Here is a 22,216-nt window from a genome sequence, read left to right on the forward strand (position 1 = left end):
CTGTGGTCTGGGGCAGGGGCTATTGTCCCGGTTCAATTTTCTGCAGCCTGCAGACCATCTTAGATGGGTAACAAGCCAGCCAGCCCCATTGTCTTGCATGTTGGGTGGAGCTAAGAGATGAGCTGCTCTTTTCCTTTCCAGAGTTGGCAGGAACTGGAAATAATTGAAAGTTGTTAGGGGCCTCGCACACTGCCCTGAAAACACTATCATTACTCTCCTAATAACTAAGTGTGTCTTCCAGGAGGAGATGCAGGCAGCTGAGAGGCTGCAGCCTCCTGGAGAGGTAAGAGGGGGAGGCTGGCAACTTGCAACCTAGGGGCAGGAAGGCAGGAGAGCTCACCCAGCTCTGGTCCCCAGGGTCCCTGTGCCCTCTGCCCCAGAGCAGGGCCATGTAGTCTGAGTGCTATGGGAGAATCTGCCTCCAGTCCTTCCTGCTCGCTCCCCAGCAAAGTTCCAATCCACCTCCCAGGATGGCAATCTCCCACCAGGTCTCCTGCTCCCATGCCCTCCTCCCCAAGCACAGTTAGCCTTGAGACTTCTGCTGGAGCTCTGTCTGCTGCCCTCCAGGTGCCCTGGACAGGAGACCACAACCCTGCCTGCCACTTCTTTGCAGCCTCTGGGGAAGAGCTCCCCATATTCATTCTCATATCATCCAGGCCCCATTTTTTCTAAGGTTGTCTTTGAATTGCATAGGTGACATTTAAAGGCCAATGAGAGTGCATCCCTTCCTCATCCATCCCAGCAACTGATGCTGGTCTTGTGCAACCCACAACTTTCTCCTACGGGTGGACCCTGGGTCAGCAGTCCCTGGTCCCTGCTTACTTCTAGGGGTGACCATGTACCTCATGGGGATGGTGAAGAGGCTCTAGGCCTACAGAGACCTGTGAGTCTCCACAACAGAGATCCTAGTGGTGACCTTTAGACTTTGGTCAGCAGCAGTGGGAAGACTTCCAGTAGTTCACTGAGGCTCGAGGGAAGAGGGAGTGGCAAAAAGCACAAGACTCTGCTGGTGGGTTACGGTTCCAAAGTGAACTCTTGTGGATGCCAGGTGTTGGGGGTCTCAGGGCTGGGTGGGAGATGTGTGGGCTCAGCTTGAATCCCACCTGCAACCTGCCTCTGCCCCCTGCTCGCCTGGCTGCAAAGGAGCAGAAGTGGCTTTCCCCTTAGACTCCTCTGAAGGTGCCTGGCACTGTTGCCTGCCAGGTCTAGGGGAGCCCTGTGAACTGCCTCTCCTTAGGGCCACATGTGGAAGATTCAGCCCACAAGACATGCTGTGGTGCTAAGTCCCCATTGGCCTACAGATGTCTGGTGACCTGGCTGACCCTTTGTTCAAGGCTTTAGGAAGCCAGCAAAGTTGACCCATGGCTTCAGGGCCAAAGCCTGGTAAGGTCAGGACTTAGGCCCCTACTGCTGGCAATACTGTGACCTGTCTCACTGCCTTTGGTGCTGAGCCTTTAGCTTTACTGAGACCAGACTACAGTCACAGATGATGTGGGGAGCTGGATGGACACGACTAAAATAAGAGCGGAGCAAAGGACATGGCAGGAAACAAGACAAAGGATAGTGAATCAGAAACCACCAAGACATTCTGTCCCCACAGGACAGAGTCGGCAGCTAGTCTTCGACTGGGATCGCCACTGTCCCTGAGGACAGGAGCGCCTGCAGCTGCAGCGGGTGGGTACTCAGAGCATGAGGGCACAGGTGCACCAGGGCAGGGCGAGGTGGGTGTGGGGTGCCAAGTTAGGGAGGCCCGCCCCACCTCCACTTAGCCCCACCCGGCCCCGCCCCGTCCTGGCCCCGCCCCTCAGACTAACTCCACCTCTCTTCTGCTCTGGCCCCGCCCAACCAGCTTCTGCCCACACGATGTGGCCACGCCCACATGGCCCCGCCCCCGACCGGCAATCCACCCAGGTCACGCCCCCCTTAAGGCCTCTGGTCTATCCGGGGCCCCGCCCTAGTTCTGGTCTCCTCAGAGCTCTTGACAGTCCCGCGCGACGCCCCGCCTCCCACCTCACAGTGTGGGGCTTTATCTCTGACCACCAAGAGGGCTAGATCCCCAGGCCCGCGGCCCCGCCCCTGCCCCTCGAAGCTAATTGGTTTCCTCCTGAGAACTTTCCGGCTTCCGATTGGCCCACGATGCCCGCTTTCGTGGGCCCTGCCCTTGGGCAGAGGCGGGGCCAGCGATGGCGGCCGTTCTCGGATTGGTCAGAGGCGCCAGGGGGCGGGTCGCGCCGCTTGCACCGCTCGGGCTGGAGCGCGAGGCTCCTCTGTCGTCGCCTCAGCCCTCAGACGCGGTGCCTCGGCTTGGTCGCTTCCGCCTCGCGCCCCGCCCGGCCTCAGTCGCGGCCCAGAGCTGCGCTCACCGTCCACCGCGGGACAGGTGAGTGCGTGGCCGCGGGCTGGGGCCCGGGTCCTCAGGAGCGGCCGCGGGACCGGGTGGTCCGGGGAGAACTTTGCCGGGCGTCCCTTAAGGTGGCGGGGTCGCGGCCGGCGGACCCTGGGAAGGCGCGGCGGGGACCCGGACGACCCATCCCCGTCCGGAGCCACCCGCTCGCCCGCCGGAGCCCGGGGCTCACGGGCCGTGGACCGTGGACGGCGCCGGGGTCACCGCCGCGCGCCTGAGGGAGGCCCGGAGTGCTTTGCCCGCCGCGCTCCCCGCGCTCCCGCTCGGCCCCGAGACGCCGGTTACTCCTCCGGGCGGGGGCGCCCGACGTGTTCCTCTCCGTCCCCACAGTGCGCAGCTCTCGGGGACTGCTCAGGGAACTGTTTAGTTTTCCTTTTGGCCTGCGGTGTTTTCTCTTTTCACTGCTCCGTAGCACTGTACTTTCGTGGGAAACTGGAAAGTTAATTGAAGTTGGGTCGCGGCCCTGGGTGCCTTCCCTGGCTTCCTAGCGCCACCGCGGCCTGAGGTCGTGGGAGTTCCGCGCGTGGGACGCCGGCCCGTCCGCTCCCGGGCGTGCAGAGTCCCCCGGTCCCAGCTGCTTTTCAGGCACAGGGCCTGGCACCCCTCACGCTGGGTTTGGCGGCTGCAGTTCTTCCGACGTCGTCCTCAGAGCTGGGCCTTGAAGGGTCTTGTAGGCGCTTCCTTGTCTTGACTCCAGTCTCGACTTACAAGAGAGCAGCTCATCACCTGAGCATCTCAGTAAAGGCGTTTTGGCCCAGAACGGTTCACTGCAAAGGAACATCGAATCTTAAATCGGCTGGAGAAGTTCCTGGAGATGTCGTCAGACGAGAGCGGTGTCAGCAGGCAGATACTAACGCACTTGCTGACCAGCTAGGTCGTCTGCATCAAACAGTGCTGTTTCTGTTTGTGTGTAGATGTTCCGTTCAAACAATGCAAGTCCAGTGCATGTTTTGGAATTTATATAACAATTTCTTTTTTAGTCAATTAATAGTATTAGAAGGTTTTGAAAAAGGTTTGGTAGTAAATGGGTCTTTATAGTTGAAAAAATTGGCCACACTATCTTAAAATTCTGAGCTCTGTTTCTGGTATTACAGGTAGTACTAGTTAAGGATAATACTGAATGTGACTTTACCAGATTCTGTATTAATACTAAGAAGTGATCGTTTTCCTTGTTGGAGAGAGCCTAAGCACATACTGCATTTATAAATTTGAAAAGTCTCACGCGGACCTTGAAACAATCAACTGCCCAAAGCTAGGTGCTGTGTAGCAGTCTCAGTGAGTTCTGTACTTGGACGTGCAGCCCTGTGTTCGTGGTGAAGCCTTTTGGTTTTCTCAGAAATCTCGAAGTTTAATTATAAAGGTGATCACTGAAGCATTTTGGTAGATGGAAGTTGTTCATCCCATTGGTGAAGAAGGCTGGTGGTTTGAAGCATGACAAAATCACTTGCACGCGTGTCGGAATTGCCCCATCCTACACTGCGTGAACACTAGATTTTGGGTAGCTGTCAAGTCAACTCCCAGCCTCAGCAAGGGAACGCACGGGCAGCTGCGTCCCGCTGTCCATGGTGCTGAACCTGCACTGTCCAGTTCTCTGTGTGGAGAATGTTTTCTCCCTTCCAACGTCCTTTCCAATGTGAAAGTGATTTTTTTGCAGTATGCTTTAAAATTAATTTCAGAATTCACATTTTAAAAGTTCAATCTGAATGTAAGCATATCTTTAAGACATTCAAACCATATCACTATTTAAAAAAAAAAAACAAAAAACAAAAAACCAGAGAATTGTGCTGGCTCAGCATTTCCTTTCTTCCACTTAGTCTTTCTTTCCAGGTGGGAGTTTTCTTGCTGGAGTATGAACATCAAGTAACAAAGCATGGACATTAACTGAAATGGTTTTGTTAATAATCACCCTCTAACAAAATAACTATTACAACTATTATGCATGTGTATCTGCATGCAAGGGCAGTTTGTCCCTAAACAGTGCCACTTACAGCAACCACACACCTCCAGGCCTTTCCTGGAGTGAGGCTGTGTGGTGGGCTGTTGGTGGTTGCTAGGCATTCTTGTTATGTTAGAGCAACATTTACTGTCTCGTTTAATTTTGAAGAGTGTAAATCATTTCAGATAAACACTTTATTTTCCTTGGGGTTAATTTTATCAGTTATTCTAGAATTGCCTCAAAGGTTAGCAATACAGTATAATGCTGGACGTCACTTATGGTACAGAGATTCTTCCATATGATAGTAAATGTGCACCAAGTTAAGCTTTGAATTGTTGAGATGCTTTGGTATGATCATTTGAACTAGTTCTAAGGGCACCTTGGGGAAGTCTTCTTCTGGTTCACACAGTTCCAAGAATACCCTCTCAGTGCCTATTCTCTGCCAGGCCCTGGACTAAGATCTGGTACCCTCAGAAAGTGAGACCAATTTCTTATTATTAAAGGGCCCTCCAGTTCAGGCTGAGGAAGGAGATGTAAACAGACAGTTGCAGGGGGCCATGTAGTATGTGCAGTCAGGATACACAAAAAGCCTGGTGAGTCTGTTGAGGGAAGCATTCATTAGACTTGGGATCAGAGAAAGCTTCAGAGAGGAGGTAGCCTTTGAATTGAACCCTTGAGATGGTTTTAATTGTTTTGGCACAGAGAGGTATAAATTGATTAGAAGCAGATGAGAAGATTAGTAACTGGAGAACAGTGTGTGTGTAGTCTGGTGGCTGAAGGTGTGTTTATGGGGCATTGTTAAGGAGTGGGGATGTGGTGAAGAGGAGAGGTTGTATGGTAGGTTGGGTGATAGCTTTCCAAGTATTCACTTCCTAATCCCAAGTACTTGTGTTAGGTTACATAGCAAGAAGAGTTAAGGTAACTGGTAAAGGGCTGCTGATTTTAAAATAGGAATGATCTTGCATGACCTAGGTGGGCATAAAGTAATTATAAGGGTCCTCAAATGGAGGTGGGAGGCAGAAAAGTGAGAGTCAGAGTGATTTGAGGTGAGAGGAATCTAGCCATGGTTTCTGGCTTCAAAGGTGGAAGAGGGTTACAAGCCAGGGAACATGGGCAGCCTCGGGAAAAGGCAAGAAAATTAATTTTTCCCTAGCAGTTCCAGAGAGGAGCTTATTCACTGATTCTCAGTTAGGGAGATGTCTGGCTGTGACCACCAGAACTGTAAGAGAAAAGATATTAGTTGTGTTAAACTACTAAGGTTGAGGAAGTTAGTTGCAGTAGCAACAGGAAACTGATACAAGTTGGGGCTCTGTTCTGTGCAGTCTGATGTGGATAGTTCAAAGGAGGAAAAGAGATGATTACACTGGCTTTAGAAGTTAAAATGGTACACTGTTATTTGGTGGCACTTGCCCAGGTAAATATGGTTGGATTCCCAATTTACCTCCTGGGCAAGGCTGGCATCTGATGCTATTGTATGTGACTTTCACTTCCAGCTTTCCGCTGGCAGTGCTCAGCCTCCACCATAGGTTGTCACATCACAGTGACTCTCTTTTCCTCTGTGTTGCTGGGGTAGAGAGCCAGGTGTGTACCCTGGGATTGTGGAGTCACAACCTCCTTGTTGTAGTCAAATTCTTCACGTAGTCACGAATCTTTTGAATCTTTAGGTGTTTTAATTGTATCAATCTTGTAGGTATGAAATAATTCTGTTTTAATTTGCATGTTCTTGATTACTAGTGCATTTGAGGATTTTTTAACCCATTTTTTGGCTACTTGGGTTTCCTTTCATATACACTGTAATCTTATATTGTATTCCACTGGTTGTTTGGGTTGTACTTTTTGTAGTTTTTTAGAAGTTTTTATGTATTCTGGATTCTGTTTTTGTGACCTATTCTTTATCATTTTGAAAATACCATTTCAATGAACAGATGTTAATTTTAATGTAGTCAGCTTTATCAAACTTTTCCTTTTGGTTTGTGGTTATTGTTGAGAAGTCTCATGTTCCTTTAAGGTCATAAGATACTCTCATCTTTAAAAAGTTTAAGTATTGGTTTTTATATTTTATTTGGAACTTTTTTTTTTTTTTTTTTTTTTTTTTTTGGTACCAAGGATCGAACTCACGACTATGCGTTTGCAAGGCAGGCACTTATGCCGCTGAGCTAAATTACTAGCTCCATTTGCTTTTTTTTTTTTTATTGGTACTGGGGACCGAATTCACGACCACATGCTTGCAAGGCAGGCGCTTATGGGAACTTATTTTTTATGAAGTGTGAGGTAGAAATCATTTTAGAATGTTTCCCAATCCCTCACCAGTTGTACCATTGCCACTTATTGAGAACTGTCTTTTCCCTAGTGCTTTGCAATGCTATCAAAATTCACGAATGGTATGGATCAGTTTCCTGTTTCTCCATGTACATAGTGATAATTTAATTTCTTTCTTCCTAGTCCTTATATCTTTTATTTATTAATCTTACTTTATTTGGACTACTAGAAAATTTGCATATTAGTTGGATAAGATTATCCTTGTACTGTTTTTCATTTAAAAAGAATCTTTAGAAAGCTTTAATTACTAACTTCGTTGTTGTGTTTTGATAGATTTCTTTTGGTTACAGATGGTCTCATTTAATAGTTTGATAAAAGCTTTGTAAAAATAATAAATTTTTGTTTTTGTCAAATGTTTTTCTATTTATTTAGATAAATTAATGTTTTTCTTTTTTAAACTCTGACTGAAATGAATATCTTAATTTTTAAACTTTAAGCTACCATGATTTCTTGGCATAAACTCTGTTTTGTCATTAGATACTACATTAAATAACACTATTTGATGCAATATGCTAGCATTTCATTAGGACTGGCATACATGTTCATAAGGGGCACTGGCCAGTGATGATCTTTTCCTGTGTTTCCTTATTTAGATTTGGTGCCAAGGTTTTCCTTCCTCTTTTGTATGACAGTTTTGTAAAGGAGGATATTTTGTCCCCTGGAAATTTGGCTAAATTACTTCTTGACTAGCACAAGTATGGGTCCTTTTAGAGTGTAGAGACTTTTGTATGAAGAGTTAATTGTTTTGGAAACACCTCTGGCCTATCTGCTCACATTTTACTGGTCATACTTGTGTCATTCTGGCCATATTTGTTTGCAAATGGAGGTGGGAGGTGAAATTTTCTATAACATGAAAGTAAGGAAAAGTGAAACTGTTAAATATTATTAATATTCACCCAACTAGGAAAGCTAGTTACTGTCAGTGCTGCAGAGCCAGAACATATACTGTGTTGCTTCCTGGTCTTTGATAGGTTCTGCAAGCCTGGGTTTTGCTGTGTCCTCTCAACTGGGTACTGGGCCCAGAGAAACAGCTTCTCTCCCCAAGAGTAACTTCTACATTGTCTTTCTCATTCCAGAGATAAACTTCTGGCTCTCTTTCTGTGTATGCTAAGCCCTTTCCAGTCCCCAAGACTCCACAACCACTGAAGCCTCCACCTCCAGGCCCCAGTAAATCTTTCTGTCTCCTGTTGAAGGCAGATGCTCCTTCAAATCAGCAGTTACTATGTCATCTTGCCCTCTTCCCAAACTCCTCCCCCAGCCAAAACTGATGAAAGTAGTCCCACTTCTTTGTTCTCGTTTGAGAGCCTCTGTAGCCCCTGCCCTGTAAAGCTCTCCCATGCCCGCATTAAAGGCCGCATCCTTTGTCTCCTTAGCTCTCCCATTTTCTCTGTGCTGCTTCAGGTTGAAAGCCAAAAATACTCAATCAGTTTTGTCCATAGGTTTTTAAAGCATGTTGGTTATCATGGAACCTAGTATAATGTCGTTAAATATCATGTGTGGTTTGTATATGTTATGAACAAACCATATAGTGTAGTCTACATTGCATTACTCTAACAACACAAGCTACTTACAAAGTAAAGAGAGGTTTATTTTGGCTCAAGGTTCTGGAAGTTCAGGTGCAAGACTGGCGACGTCCTTGTGTTTGGGCCTCTGGTGAGGGCAGTAGATGGCAGAAGCATATTTTAGAGATGGCAGCATCTTGAGCTAGGAAGCAGAGAGAGACAGAGAGAGAGAGAGAGAGAGAGAGAGAGAGAGAGAGAGAGAGAGAGAGAGACAGAGACAGAGACAGAGACACTCTAGTTCTGTAGTGGGAGGGCTGACGACCTCCAACTAGGTTCCAATCTCTTCAAAGCCCTCTCTGGGGTCCAGTCTTTACATTTGGACCTTTGGGTCCATGCAAATCATAGAAATGCAAATCATAGTCATATCCTATGAGCTCTCTCCAGAACTGATTTATAGAATTCTGCTCTCTGCCACTCCTTGTTTTGGAGGAAACATTTCCCTTTCTCTTTCCTTCTCATTGACTTAAATCTTAATCTTCCTGCAAGACTGGTACAAGTCCTACCTGTTATATGGCAGCTCTCTGTTAAATCCAACCCTTGGTGAATTCTTCGTTTACTGTTTCCTACACTACTGCCCTGTCTCTGCAGTGCAGAGAGCAGGGTGGTTTTGCTTGTGAGTGGTCAGTTGATCCAAGTCCAAGTGTCCTTTCTTGGCCTGGGCATTGAACTGGGAAGCTGAGTAAAATGGACAGCTCTGTTAAAGTGATCCCATCATGATCCCTGTTTGCTAATATTCATGGCCTTGAAGAATCCCCCTGCTCAAGAGTGAGTGGAACCTGACTTCTAACACATAAGATATGCCACTTCCACTATTATATTGTGATGTATAAAATCCCATCTTGCTAAGGTCTTGGTGTACAGAGTTTGTTGGCTTCATGAAGTAAATGGCGGTGGTGGGGAAGCTGAGGGTAGGCTCCCAGGACAGTCAGCTGGAAGCAGGGGGCTCAGTTCTACAGCACCAGGAAACTAATGTTGCCAGTAATGTAAGCAGGCTCTCCCTGGGCCAAACCTTTAGGTTAGAGCGCAGTCTGGCTGGCATCTTGACTGCAGCTTGGTGGGACTCTGAGTAGGAGACCAGTTAAACTGTTTCAGCTTCTGCTTCACAGATTGGTACTCATATTTTGTTTAAGATGCTAAGTTTGTGATAGCTTGTTACACAGCAGGAGGAAGCTAATTTGTAGTCTGTGCAGGTGTGTGCCTGTAATCCCAGTACTCTGTGAGGCTGAGGCAGGAGGGTCCCAAGTTCAAACCTAGCTTGAGCAATTTTGTGAGGTCCTGTCTCAAAGTAAAAAACAGATTTTGGATGTGCCTAAACGTGAAAGCTCTGAGTTCAGTCCCTAGTTTAAAAAAAATAAAAGAAGATGGAAAATTAATGTGACATAGATCTTTACCGATCTCCTAGTTACCTTGCTGAAGTAGATCGGTATTGCTGAAGATTGTAAAATCTATTTGAAGTAATCTGTTTATCATATATTTTATTTTTAAAATCATTTTCTGTTTATTTTTGTGGTACTAGAGATTGAACCCAGAACCTTTGCACTGAACTACATTCCCAGCCCTTTTTTATTTTTTATTTTGAGACAAGGACTCACTAAATGGCTAAATTGGCCAGACTAGGCTTGAATTTATGATTCCTATTCAGCATGCCAGCATTCTGGGGTTATATAGTGGCCACCATGCCTGGTCTTTGCTACTTTTTAAAGTAATAGATATTTTATATAGAAAAATTGGAGCAAATGGGAAAGTAGAAAGAAAGCAAACATCATCTAAAAGTACGTAAGGATATCCAATTTTTAAAAAAAATATATATATGCATAATAAGCACATCCTAAAGTTGAGATTCATTCTTAATATATTTTATAAACAATTTTTTCCTTTGAGGTGAGAGTATAGCTCAGTGAGCACAGATTTAGTAGGCGAGTTCAATCTTGAACACCAAAATTAATGGAGATTAAAAACTTTTAATTACTTTTGCTAATTCATGAGCATGCCCTTCTATCACAATAGTCTTCTGAAATATGATTTTGAGTGGCATTGTATTATCCCAGTGGGTATCCCAATTTATTGAATCATTTTCTTATACAGTTTTTTTGGAAACAGGGTCTCACTGTATAGTGCAGGCTGACCTTAAGCCCCCTTATGTAGCTAAGCTGGCCTCAAACTCATGGCAGGCACTGCCATGCCTGGTTTAGATGACATTGCTGTTGCTTTAAAATGTTTGCCTTCATAAATAACACTTTGGTGTGTGTCTTAGCTACTTTTCTCTTGTTGCTGGGACAAAATATCCAACACCCAAAGTTAAAGAGGGAAAGGTTTATTTAGCTCATAGGTTATAGAGGTTTCAGTCCATAATCAGCTTGTTCCAAGATGGGGTGGTGTGGCAGAGGGGTGACAGGTCATGGAGACAGAAGACAACAAAAATAACAAGCACAAAAGGGAGCAATTAGCCTTTTTCCACCTTTATATTATATGTAGGCTACCCATTCTAGGGTGGGTGTAGCACTCCCAACCCAATCACAGACTCTAAATTCAGCTGCCTTCAAAGCATTCTGCCCTTCCATGACTGCATGATTTGAGGGGACGTCTATACAAACCATAACATTCCTAGCCCTCCAAAGACTCATGCACATCCTAAATGCCTTTATGTAAAAGGCATTTAGTCCATCTCCATGAGTTGGCGAGGTCCTAACATTCAGCATTGCTGAAAAGTCCAAGTCCTAAGCCTCCTCTGAGATTTAAGCCAAACTCTTAGCTGTGAGCTACTGTACAAATGAAAATAAAGTTAAACATTTCCAGCATTCAGTGGCACAAGCTAACCATTTTCATTCCAAAAGTTACAAATGGGGGTACAAAGGAATGGGATCAAAGCAAGTCCAAAATCCAGCAGGGCAAACATTAAGTCCTATAGTTTTATCTGCAGCATCTGAGGCAATCTGTGGCCAGTTGTGAGCTCTAAAGGACTTAGGTGGTTCTTCCCCTATGGTACTTCTGGGTGGTAGTGGCTCCCATGGCTTCTTTTTTAGGCCCACTTTACTCCCTCCTTGCAGGTTTCCTCAGATGATCTGTATTGTTGGCTTCTCCAAACTTCTGGGGTCTCCACTGCACTTTTAGTTTCACCCTTACAACTTCATGTACTCCCTTGTCAGGGGCACATTGCCTGGCCTCCCAGGGCTTCTGAAATCTATGTGTGTCTAAAACTAGCATCATGTGGATGATGCCAAAGTCGGCTACCAGCTGGAGCAATAGCCAGTCTTTTCTCTCTTGTGGTTGTAGGAGTTAAGTGGCTGGGTTACTGGGCACTCTGAATCCAATTCTGAGGAACAAATTCTGTGGCCAATGCCATTCTGGAACATGGTGCAGTTGCTGTCATTGTGGAACACGGTATGGCTGCCACCATTCTGGAACATGGCAGTCTGGGTTTGAAAGCACAGTCTTTCACTTTTGCAATTTTGAGACTGGAAAAGTGGAATCTTGATGCTTCTTGTAATGCCTTTAGAATATTTTTCCTAGTCTGCAGTTTCTTTTCAGAAATCAGGATCTCCTCTGCTCTGTCTTCACAGTCTATACTTTACTGGAGTTTCCTTTCTGGCCAAAATCACATTTTAAATCATTCTGATGGGCTTTTTGTTGTTGATGCTCAATATAAATTTTGCTAAAATCCCCTAACAGTAGCTATGCTACCATTTTAACATTTGACTGCATTGAGATTTCTTCCACTAGATTAATTAGTCTGCCACCCTTAATCTCAGCCTCAGGCAAAGTCTCTGGACATGAGAAAAATGCAAATAATCTTTTTGCCAAGGCATGACACATGTCACTGGGATCCAGTAGCCAATGGAGTCCTTTCCAGCAGAAACCTCCTCAGTCTGTTGTTTTACTGGCAGAATTTCTGTTTGTCTTCTGGTCTTCTGAGCTCTGACCAGAATCTCCTATGCAAAACAACCTAAGGCAGTCCAGCTCTACCGTTCTAGCTGGCGTCTCTGAACTTTTCCAATGGGTCCTTTTTTCCCAGCCATTTCCAAAGGCTCTTGAACCATGTGTTCCAGTATAGTCACAGCAACAACCCTACTTCTGGTACAAAATTCTGTCTTAATTACTTTTCTCTTGTTGCTGAGACAAAATACCCAACACTCAAAGTTAAGGAAGGAAAGTTTTATTTAGTTCACAATTTGTAGAGGTTTCAGTCCATAATCAGTTTATGCCAAGGCAGAGTGGTGTGGCAGAGGGGAAACAGATCATAGTGGTGGAAGATACCAAATACAAGAGCAAAAGGAGGAAACAAGCCTCTTACTTCCCTTTTTATCTTATCCAGACTGCTGATATTAGGGTGGTGCCAATCCAGTCAGTGGAGTGATCCACCAATCACCCTACCTCAACCCCTCAATCTCTTAAACCCAGAATTGCACTATGAATCAGTCACAAACTCTAGATTTGGCTACCTCCAAAAACCGTGTGCCTCCTGACTGCATGAGGCTTTGGGAGGGCATTTAGACACAAACCATAATCATATGTATTTTGTACAAAATCATTGTGTAGATTGCTAGCTACTTCTGAAGAATGTTTCCAAAGGCAGAACAATTAGCCCAGACTTGCAAATGTTTTTAAACCCTTTGATACTTAACTGTCTAGCTTCCAGCATTTCTAAAAAGTATTATAAAACTTAGATGTCTGTTTTTGTTACTCAGCAGGTAGGGATAAGAAAGAACTATTGATTTTTGAGCATTTAGGTTCCTGTTTTCTTAACCCTCTTTGCAGAGTGCTCTTAAATTATTCATTAAAGTGCAATATGGAGTCTATTTATAGACATCCTTGTGTATGAGATTGCTCCATTAATGTTTGGGAAAAAGCTTACAGATTATCACATCTTTGTCTTTGTAAATCTTTTCCTACTCTCTACCCTTTCTTTGTTCTCAGTGAACTAAACAGAGTCACTGAGATACAAAACACCTTGTAGCCTTGCATTACTCAGATAAAATAGCTGTTCTGAGCCAGCCTTTCTGTTCTTGCCATTTTTAAGTAGGTGACATTATAAAAGATGAGAGTATTACTAATTCAAAAATATTTTTCCTGATCCTAAAGTAGTGGGTGTTTATTTTGAAAACTTCTAAAATAATAATTAGTATCAAAAGTATAATAAAGTCTTGTTAAGCCCACTACTGTGGATGACCACTGTAGAAATATAACTTGATTGTGTTGGCTCCTTCTTATAGTGGATGGCTGAATCTTGAAAATCAGTATTTTGGAAATTTTGCATCTATGTCTGTGAATGAAACTGATTCATAATTTTACTTTTTTTTGTAGCTTTTCTGTTTCTGAGATGAATACTTTTTTGTTTGTAACTTTTTTCTTTTTGTAGTATATGCACTTAAGGGGATTTCTTTATAAATAATACTTCAGCTGTATCATAGAGTTTGACTTGAAGTATTTCATTATTGTTTAATATATTTTCTAATTTCAATTATGATTTTTCCTGTGTACTTCAGAAAGATATTTTAAAGTTTCCAGACATACGTATATTTTATCATTTATTTTTTCCCAGAAAATTAATGCATATTTTTTAAATTTTACTTTCTTTAGCATAGCTAGATCACTCAAAGATCTTGCATTTTATGATTTCAACCTTTTGAAATTTGCTAATCTGATTTTCTCAGATATTCCTGTGTGCTTGCAAATGTTTGGGTTCAAAGTACTGTATATTGTGTTTGGCTCTGTTGATAAATTTATCATACCTGTTTTCTTCTTAGTTTAAGTCTGATTATTATACATGTTATGAATAATGATTATATAATCTCTTTTTAAAATTAAGTTTATAGGTACAATTTAGAGGTATACATAATGATCACATTCATCATAGGGAATTTGTACCTGTACTTGGTATATCCTGGTTTCTGTGTCTGTCGGTCTGTCTCTCTCTCTCTCTCTCTCTCTCTCTCTCTTTCTCTCTTTTGAGACAGGGTCTCACTATGCAGTTCAGGCTAGCCTTCTTAAACTCACTTTGTATCCCAGGCTGGTCTCAAACTTGCAACAATCCTCCTGCCTCAGCCTTCCAAGTCCTGGGATTACAGGTGTGCATCACCACACCTAGCTTCTCTCTCTTTTTTTCAACCCCCTCTCCTCCTTCAGCCCCTCTTCTCTCTTTATTTACAAAGCTTTGTTTCCATTTTATACTTCCTTTATCATTTTTTTTTTCACTTTTTTCCTTTTCCCTCCATAGTTTCCCTTTCATTTGAACAATTTCTTCGTGTTTCACAATATGTATTATCCACTTTGGTCCCTATTTTTCCTTTTAGTTTCTCACACGTAAGAAAGGATGTGATATTTACATGTGTGTCTGATTTATTTTACTTAAGAGTATGGTCTCAAGGTTCATCCATTTACCTGGGAATGTCTCAGGTTTATATTCTTTATGGCTGAGTAGTACTCCATTGTAGAAAAAAAAAACCACATCTTTTTTAGCCATTCCTCCATTGATGAGTATTTGAGTTGTTTCCAAGAATTAGCTGTTACAAACTGTGCTGCTGTAAACATGACTGTGCAGATTTGGCTGTGGAGTGATATTTTTAATTCTGAAAGGATATCAAGCAAGGGAATTGTCAGATCAAATGGAATCTCTAATCCTGGTTTTTTAAACACTCTCCACACTGATTTCCACAGTGGTCATACCAGTCTACACTTCCACCAACAGTAGAGAAGGGTTCTTTTTTTCCCCACAGCCCCTCCTGCATTTTTTGTTGGTTGATTTCTTGATACTATCCATTCTTTCTGGGGTGAGATGGAATCTCAGTGTTGTTTTAATTTGCATCTCTCCAATTACCAGTGATGTTGAACATTTTTTATATATTTATTTGCTGTTTGTATTTCTTCTTCTAAGAAGTATGTCTTCATCTCAAATGCCCATTTTTGGACTGGATCTTTAAATTTAGAGGGTCTAATTTTTTTTCAGTTTTTTATATGTTCTAGATATAAGTCCTTTGTCTAAGGACAACTGGCTAAATTTTTTTCCTATACTCTGGGGTTGTCTTTCACTCTATTGGTAATTTCTTTTGCTGTGAAAAAGCTTTTGAATGGGATAAGATCCCATTTGTTGATTCTTTTTAGTACCTACAGTGGGATTTTAACATGATTATGGATTTATTTTATTTCTCCTTGTAGTTCTGTCAAATTTTATTTGTCTGTTTGAAGACACTGCTATTAGGGGTATGCAGATTTAAAATTCTGTGTCTTCCTGATGAATTGAGTTGCTAATGTGTCTTTGCTTTTTTAGTCAGTGTGTCTGATGTTCATAGACCCAGACCAAATTTTTTAGACTCATATTTGCAAAATATCTTTGTTTTTATTTTACTTTCAGCTTTATACTTCAGATACCTCCTTGCAAGAGAAGACTGCTAGATTTTGAAAAATCTAATTGACAATTTTTGTCTTTGTGTTGAAACTTGCAATTCATTTACATTAAATGTAGCTAATGACATATTTGTGTTTAAATCCACAATCCTATTATGTTCTTTTGTCCCCCATTTTTTATTTTCTTGTATTATTTTAAACTGACACTGTAATTTTAAAATATCATACATTTTTCCATCTTCTCCATTTAATGGGAGCTTATGTTCTATTTTTCTTTTAATGCTTATGAAATTAGGTAATTTGATATTAACTTATCTAGATAATGAAGTTACCCCTTTATCTTCCTCCTAAACAAAGCAAAAGTCAAATATTTTATAGAATTTAAACTCTACTCACATTGTCTTTATGTATATATAAATGTGCTTGATACTGTTTTAATTTTATCTATCTCTCTATCTATATAATTTTTTTTTTTGGTACTGGGGATCGAACTCAAGACCTTGTGCTTTCCAGGCATGCTTATTCCACTGAACTAAATCCCCACCCTTAATTTTATATTTTTAAAAATTCAATGAGATGATATTGTCTTATGTTAATGATGTTGATATTAACTGTATTATGTTGATAGTAAGTGTATATTTAGATTTATTTACATTTTCTTCCTTTCTTTGATCTTTGTTGCTTGCTTACATTTCTGTCTTTTATCCTGGGATCATGTCCCTTCTACCCACATAGGTGTCTATAAATTCCTTTATTGCAGGTCAGCTGATAGTATATACTCTGTATTTTTTCTAAAACTCTTCTTATTCACCTTTAAAAATTTTTTTGATTCATTCATTTTTTTGTTTAATTAATATACCGTAAAATTCATCCTGTATTACAGTTTATAACTCTGTGGTTTTGATATATTTATAAGGTTGTGGTATCTTCATCACTACTTGATTCCATAACATTTTCATCATCTTAAAAGTAATATATACATTAGTAGTGACTCCCTGTTCTTTCCTCTCTCAGTCTGTGGAAGCTATTAATCTGCTTCTGTCTCTAAGGGTTTTCCCATTCTATATGACTGGAATCATACAATTTGTATTTGGCTTTTTTCACTTAATAATATTTTCAAGCTTCATCCATTTTGTAGTATGTCTCAGTATTTAATTCCTTTTAGGGGTTGAATTGTATTCAGTTATATAGATACATGACAATACATGCCATTTTGTTTGCCTACTCATGAGTAGGTGGACATTAGGCTTGTTTCTGATTCTTTATTATGAACAATAAGCTATGAACAGTATGTGCAAGTTTTTGCATGGATATGTGTTTTTGGTTTTCTTTGGATTATACTGAGGGGTGGAATTGCTGGGTCATATAATAATTAACTTTTTGATTAATCATCAAAGTATTTTCTAAAGATAATGCATCATTTTATATTCCTACCAGCAGTGTATGAGTGTTCCACTTTTCCCACATCCTTTTCAACATTTTCTTTTCTAGTCTTTCTTTTTTTCCATGTGCTGGGGACTGAACTCAGTGCCTCACACATCTGAGGCAAGTCCTCTGCCACTGAGCTACATCCCCAGTTCCTCTCCAGAACTTCTTATTTTCTAGTGTTTTTATTACAGACATCCTCATTGTGGTATTATTGTGGTACTGATTAGCATTTTCATAATGATGTTGAGCATTTTTTCATGTACTTATTGGCCATTTATATAAATATTTTTTGTATTTTGTCCATTTTAAATGGACAATGTACTTTGTCCATTTTAAAATTGGATTGTTTGACTCCTTATTTTTGAGTTGTAAGAATTCTTCATATATTCTGTCTATTAATCTGTTATCAGATCTATGGTTTGCAAATATTTCCCCTCCAGTAGTGGTCTTTTCACTTTCTTGACAGTAGCCTTTGATGCACAAAAGGTCTTAATTTTGTTGAAGTCCAGTTCATCTGTCTTTTTCACGTGTGCTTGTGCTTTAAATGACATATGTAAGACAACATTGTTGTCCTACGGGTATAGCTCAGTGGTCGAATGCATGTATGAATCCCTGGTTCATTCTCAAGTTTACAGGAAACTAAAAAACAACAACAACAACAACAACAAAGACACTTTCTAATTCAAGTGTACAATGATTTATATATTTTATTCGAAGAATTTTATAGTTTCTGCTCTTACATGTAGGCTTTTGATGAATTTTGATTTTTTTTTTTGAGACATAGCCTTATTATATTGCCCAGATTGATTCTTGAACTGACGTTCTCCTGCTTTAGCCTCTTGAGTAGCAGGGATTATAGATATGCACCACCAAATAGAGCTGTTTTGAGTTAACTTTTGTATATAGTGTAAGGGAGGAGTTAACTTCACTGCTTTGCATATGACTATCCTATTATCCTAGTACCATTTGTTAAGATGACTATTTTCACACTGAATGGTTTTAGCACTTTTGTCAAAAGTCAGTTGGTTTTTTGGCTTGTTTTTGGTACTGGGGATTGAACTCGTGCTTACAAGGCAGGCACTTATGCTGCTGAGCTAAATCCCCAACAGTCAGTTGGTTTTAAAATGAGTTTGTATCTGGACTCTCTATGCTGTTCCTTTGACTTATATGTTTGTTTTTGTGACAACTGAACACAGTCTTGATTATTGTAGCTTTGTCCTCCATCATCGACTTTCTTACGGTTATTTTAGCTGTTGCATATCTTATGTTTCAATTTCTTTTTCTTAAAATTTGTAGTTCATTAGTTCATGTGTGTAGTACATAATATTTATATTCCTTGTTGGAAGTTGGTATGTGTACATAACATGATTTTTAGGATTACTTTGTCAATTTCTGCAAAATCTGGAGTTTTGATGGGGCTTGCATTGAATCTATAGATTACTATGGAGATTGCCATAGTGTGGATGTGTTTTGTCCCCACCATTCACATGGCAGGAGCTCTCAGAGATGAGGCCTGGTGAGAGGTACTTACGGGACTTTAAGAGAGACTAATGCTTTCCTCTCTGGAGTGTCCCTCACTCTGCAGGAGCATTTGCTTTGAGAGAAATTGACAACTTCCCACATCCTTCATGCTTCCTTGTTCACACATGTGCCCCTCTGACCTTGCAGCACATTCCTGATGCATCTGTGCCATGTCATGATGCAGCTGGAAGCCCAGGCCAGAACATTGGCTCTGGGTTGTGTGGACCCCAGCCAGAATCAGGAGCCAAATAAACCTCTTCATAAGTCACCAGACTCAGGTATTTTGCTAGAGCAATACAAAATGCACTCAGACATGGAGTATTCCATCTTAATATTAAGTTTTCAGTTCATGTGTTGTGTTAGCTTTTTAGTGAATTATTGATTTTTAGTCTTTTAGATATAGTTTCCTTTAGTTCTTTTTACCCCTTTGACTCTTAAATATGCTTAAACTAGATTAAGTTTTTATGTCATAGTCTAACATTATTTTTTCTTTTTGAGGTTTTTTTTTTTTTTTGGCCAGCATTTCACTATATAGTTCATGCTGACCTTGAATTTACCATGTAGCTCAGGTTACAACTCCCAGCCATCCTCCTGCCTTAGCCTTCCGAGTGCTAGGATTACAGGGTTTGTCACCACAGCTGGCTGAAACCTGTATTTTAAATAATGTAACGTAGCAACTCTGGAAATCCAGTACTCCCTTTCCTAAGTTTTTTTTTTGTTTGTTTGTTTGTTTGATGACTTCCCTGAACTGTGTAATCTGAATTCTTGTCACCCATCTCCACTAAAGTCTCTCCTCAGTTAGCTGAGTGGTCAGCTAATGACTGGACAGAGCTTCCCTTAAACACCTGAAACAGTTAAGTCTTCAGTCTCTTTGGAGAACGACATATATGTGTGAGGCTAGTGTACGACTCAGCCTTTGCCTTCACCTCTTGCTTGTGCAGTCTCAGAGACCACTTAGGGTCAGCTCAGGGCAGCCTCGTTGCTTTCCTGGGGATTCATACAGCTGTGAGCTCTGTGTGTTCACCTGGCTTCCTAGCTTTCCAAGGGTATATTAGTTTTTCAAATCTTATTCTCAGTCTTTTCCATGTAAGTATTCGATTAACCTGTGTTTGCTTAAAGCTTTGTCCAGTGTCTCAGGTAGGCATATAATTAAACATTTGCCTCTAATTATTTTGATGGAAACCTTTGAGGAAAATATCTCTGTTTGAATTTTGAGTACTGGCAATTAACCCAGGGCCTTACATATACTAGCCAAGCACTCTACCACCAAGCTACATCTCAGCCTTTTAAAATTTTTTGAGACAGGATCTTGCTAAATTGACTAGGCTGGCCTCAAACTGGTGATCCTCCTGCCCCCGCTTCCTGAGCAGCTGGAATTACAGCTGTGCTTGGCTTGAGGAAAATGCTTTTTACACTGGGCCTGTTTGGAGCCAGGCCAAGTAAAGACAGTCTTCAACTGTAACCCATAACCTGTTATCTGTGTCAGATGGTTTTCAAGACCACAGTGGAGTTCCTGACGTGGGATGTGAAAAAATGAGAATAAGTCAAGTAAAACACTACAGATTTTCTGTGGCTATGCAACCATTTTTTCCTTTAACTAGTGTTACCCAGATTGTGGGAAATTTTGGGTTAAATTTTAGATTCCTGAAAAAGTTAATTTGGGCAATTTTTTCTTTTTCCTTATTTTTATGAAAGGGGATTTTTGAAAGGTTTCACTTTGCTATTTTCACTACCCCCTAACATCTGTTTAAAATGATGTCTTTCCTGTATGTTGAATTTAACATTGATCTTCTAGCGCATTGGAGGTCACTTCCCATAGTGTGTGCTGTGTTTTGCTTTTGCACGTCAGCTGGTCAGTGGTCAATGTAACTGCCATTCCTGGGCAGGAAACCTGCATATCACTTGTTGCTATTAGAGGGTTTTCTCACTGTCCTTAGGCTGCTGTGGGTTCACTAAGTGCATCATCCCTGCTTGGGGCATGCTGCTGCTTCAGTCCAGGGCATGGTATCTTCACAAGTCTGACAACTTTGCTGCTTTTGTCTTCAGATACTGCTTTTGCATTATCTTTTTTCTTTTGATGTGAAGATTAAATATGTATTAGATATCTTGCTAAATATTCATTCTCATGCCCTTTCTTGTTTTCTCAGATTTTGGTCTCTCATATTTTAGTTTGGATGTTTTCTTGGATATGGTTTCTAGTTCACTCATTATTTTGTCAGTAGGAACTAATAGACTTAATTTTTAAAAAAATTTTTAGTTTTAGATTAAAAAACCAAAACTACTACTTTTTTTGGTACCAGGAATGGAACTCATGACCTTATGCCGCTAAACTAAATCCCTGGCTTTTTTGTTTGTTTTGATAGTGTGTATTGAATAATTTCAACTTCTTATGTCTTTGTGGCTGTTTTTGATTTCTGTGACTGCTGCTGTTTTTCTCATTGTGTCTAGTTCTTTGTGTGTTAGACATTGTATTTACAGATAATTTTGAGGAATGATTTGAGATCTAGGTCAATTATTGTTTTTGGAGAGATTTTACTCAATACATATAAAGTTGTTCAGTGTTGATCACTTACCAGTCCGATTATTTAAATACAGGATGACCAAATTGCAGTTTCTTTCTTTTTTTTTTGTCTTTTTGAGAAAGGGTTTCACTATGCAGTTCAGGCTGACCTTGAACTCACTGTGTAACCCAGGGTGGTCTCAAACTTGCAGTGATGCTCTGGCCTTAGCCTCCTGAGTGCTGAGATTTGAGGCATGCACCATCATATCCAGCTCTTCTATTAATTTTTTTTTTTTTTTTGATATTGGGAATTGAACTCAGGACCTCAGGCTTGCCAGACAGACACTATGCCACTGAGCTAGATCCCTGGCCCTCTTCCGTTAATTTTTATAAGATAATATTACAGGAAATATAAAAAGACAGTTTTATCAAATTTGTTCAATATGAGTCAACTGGTTGAAAAACACTCAGTATATAAACAAATGCCTGAGCTGCCCAAGTGATGCTTGGGGTGAATTGTTAGGTGGTTAAAGGAGTCCCCTAATCCAGTAGTCTTGAGGCCCACCAGATAAGCGGAACAGAACTGCTGTGCCTGAGAGAGCTGGCTTGCTTTTTAGGACTTTACCTGTTTGAAGTATAGCACTTTAAGGCTCCAGTACAAACTGAGAGTGGTTTCTTACATCTGATTCCAAATCGGCAAGGGTGAGGGTAGAGAGAAACTCTGTGATCTCATCTGTGTGGCCAGTTGAGCCACTCTTCAGCTGAGGTGTCTTCACAGGGCAGTGCATGATACTTGCGCCTTACCTCTTGCTCTTGGGGTGCAGGTAGGATGACTTTTCCCACTAGGGTAGGCCCATGTTTCTGGGTTGACTGTAGATGCTTTTCTGACTGCCTGAAATTGCTTGGTGTTTGCCTTAACTTGTCTCTTTCTATGATGCTCAGTGGAGCAAAATGGGTAGTAGTTTCCTCAGTGGTTGGGCTTCTTTTTTCTTCTCTCCTTGATTTGGAGGTTGGGTGTGTACATGGTATGTCTTCGGTGAGCTAGATAACAGTTTCACCAAATGCTTTGCAGTGCGTAAAGTAGGTCTTTCTCATTACCAGCTCCCTGACAATGGTTTTTATTCTGCCATCACCCCTCTTCAAAGAATCCATTTCTGTATTAATTCATCTTTGTTGAAATATGTGTTTAATGATAGTGAATTTAA

The 22,216-nt window shown here is 41.4% G+C and overlaps 1 protein-coding gene across 21 annotated transcripts in view; it reads left to right on the top strand.

Annotated features, from left to right (window-relative positions):
- Positions 1-2,230: 2,230 nt before the first annotated feature.
- Positions 2,231-22,216, top strand: part of Pcbp3 (poly(rC) binding protein 3) — a 277,081-nt gene continuing 257,095 nt past the window's right edge. For 20 of the 21 annotated variants that reach the window (XR_010039336.1, XM_063224651.1, XM_063224652.1 and 17 more), the window contains exon 1: positions 2,231-2,380. The gene's annotated coding sequence lies outside the window, so the exon portion shown is untranslated. The remainder of the gene's footprint in view (positions 2,381-22,216) is intronic. The other variant, XM_063224653.1, reaches the window with a different exon arrangement.

Source organism: Cavia porcellus, unplaced genomic scaffold, assembly GCF_034190915.1.
Source record: "Cavia porcellus strain 051 isolate PalLab524CR breed Dunkin Hartley unplaced genomic scaffold, mCavPor4.1 scaffold_15, whole genome shotgun sequence".
Classification (NCBI taxonomy): domain Eukaryota; kingdom Metazoa; phylum Chordata; class Mammalia; order Rodentia; family Caviidae; genus Cavia; species Cavia porcellus.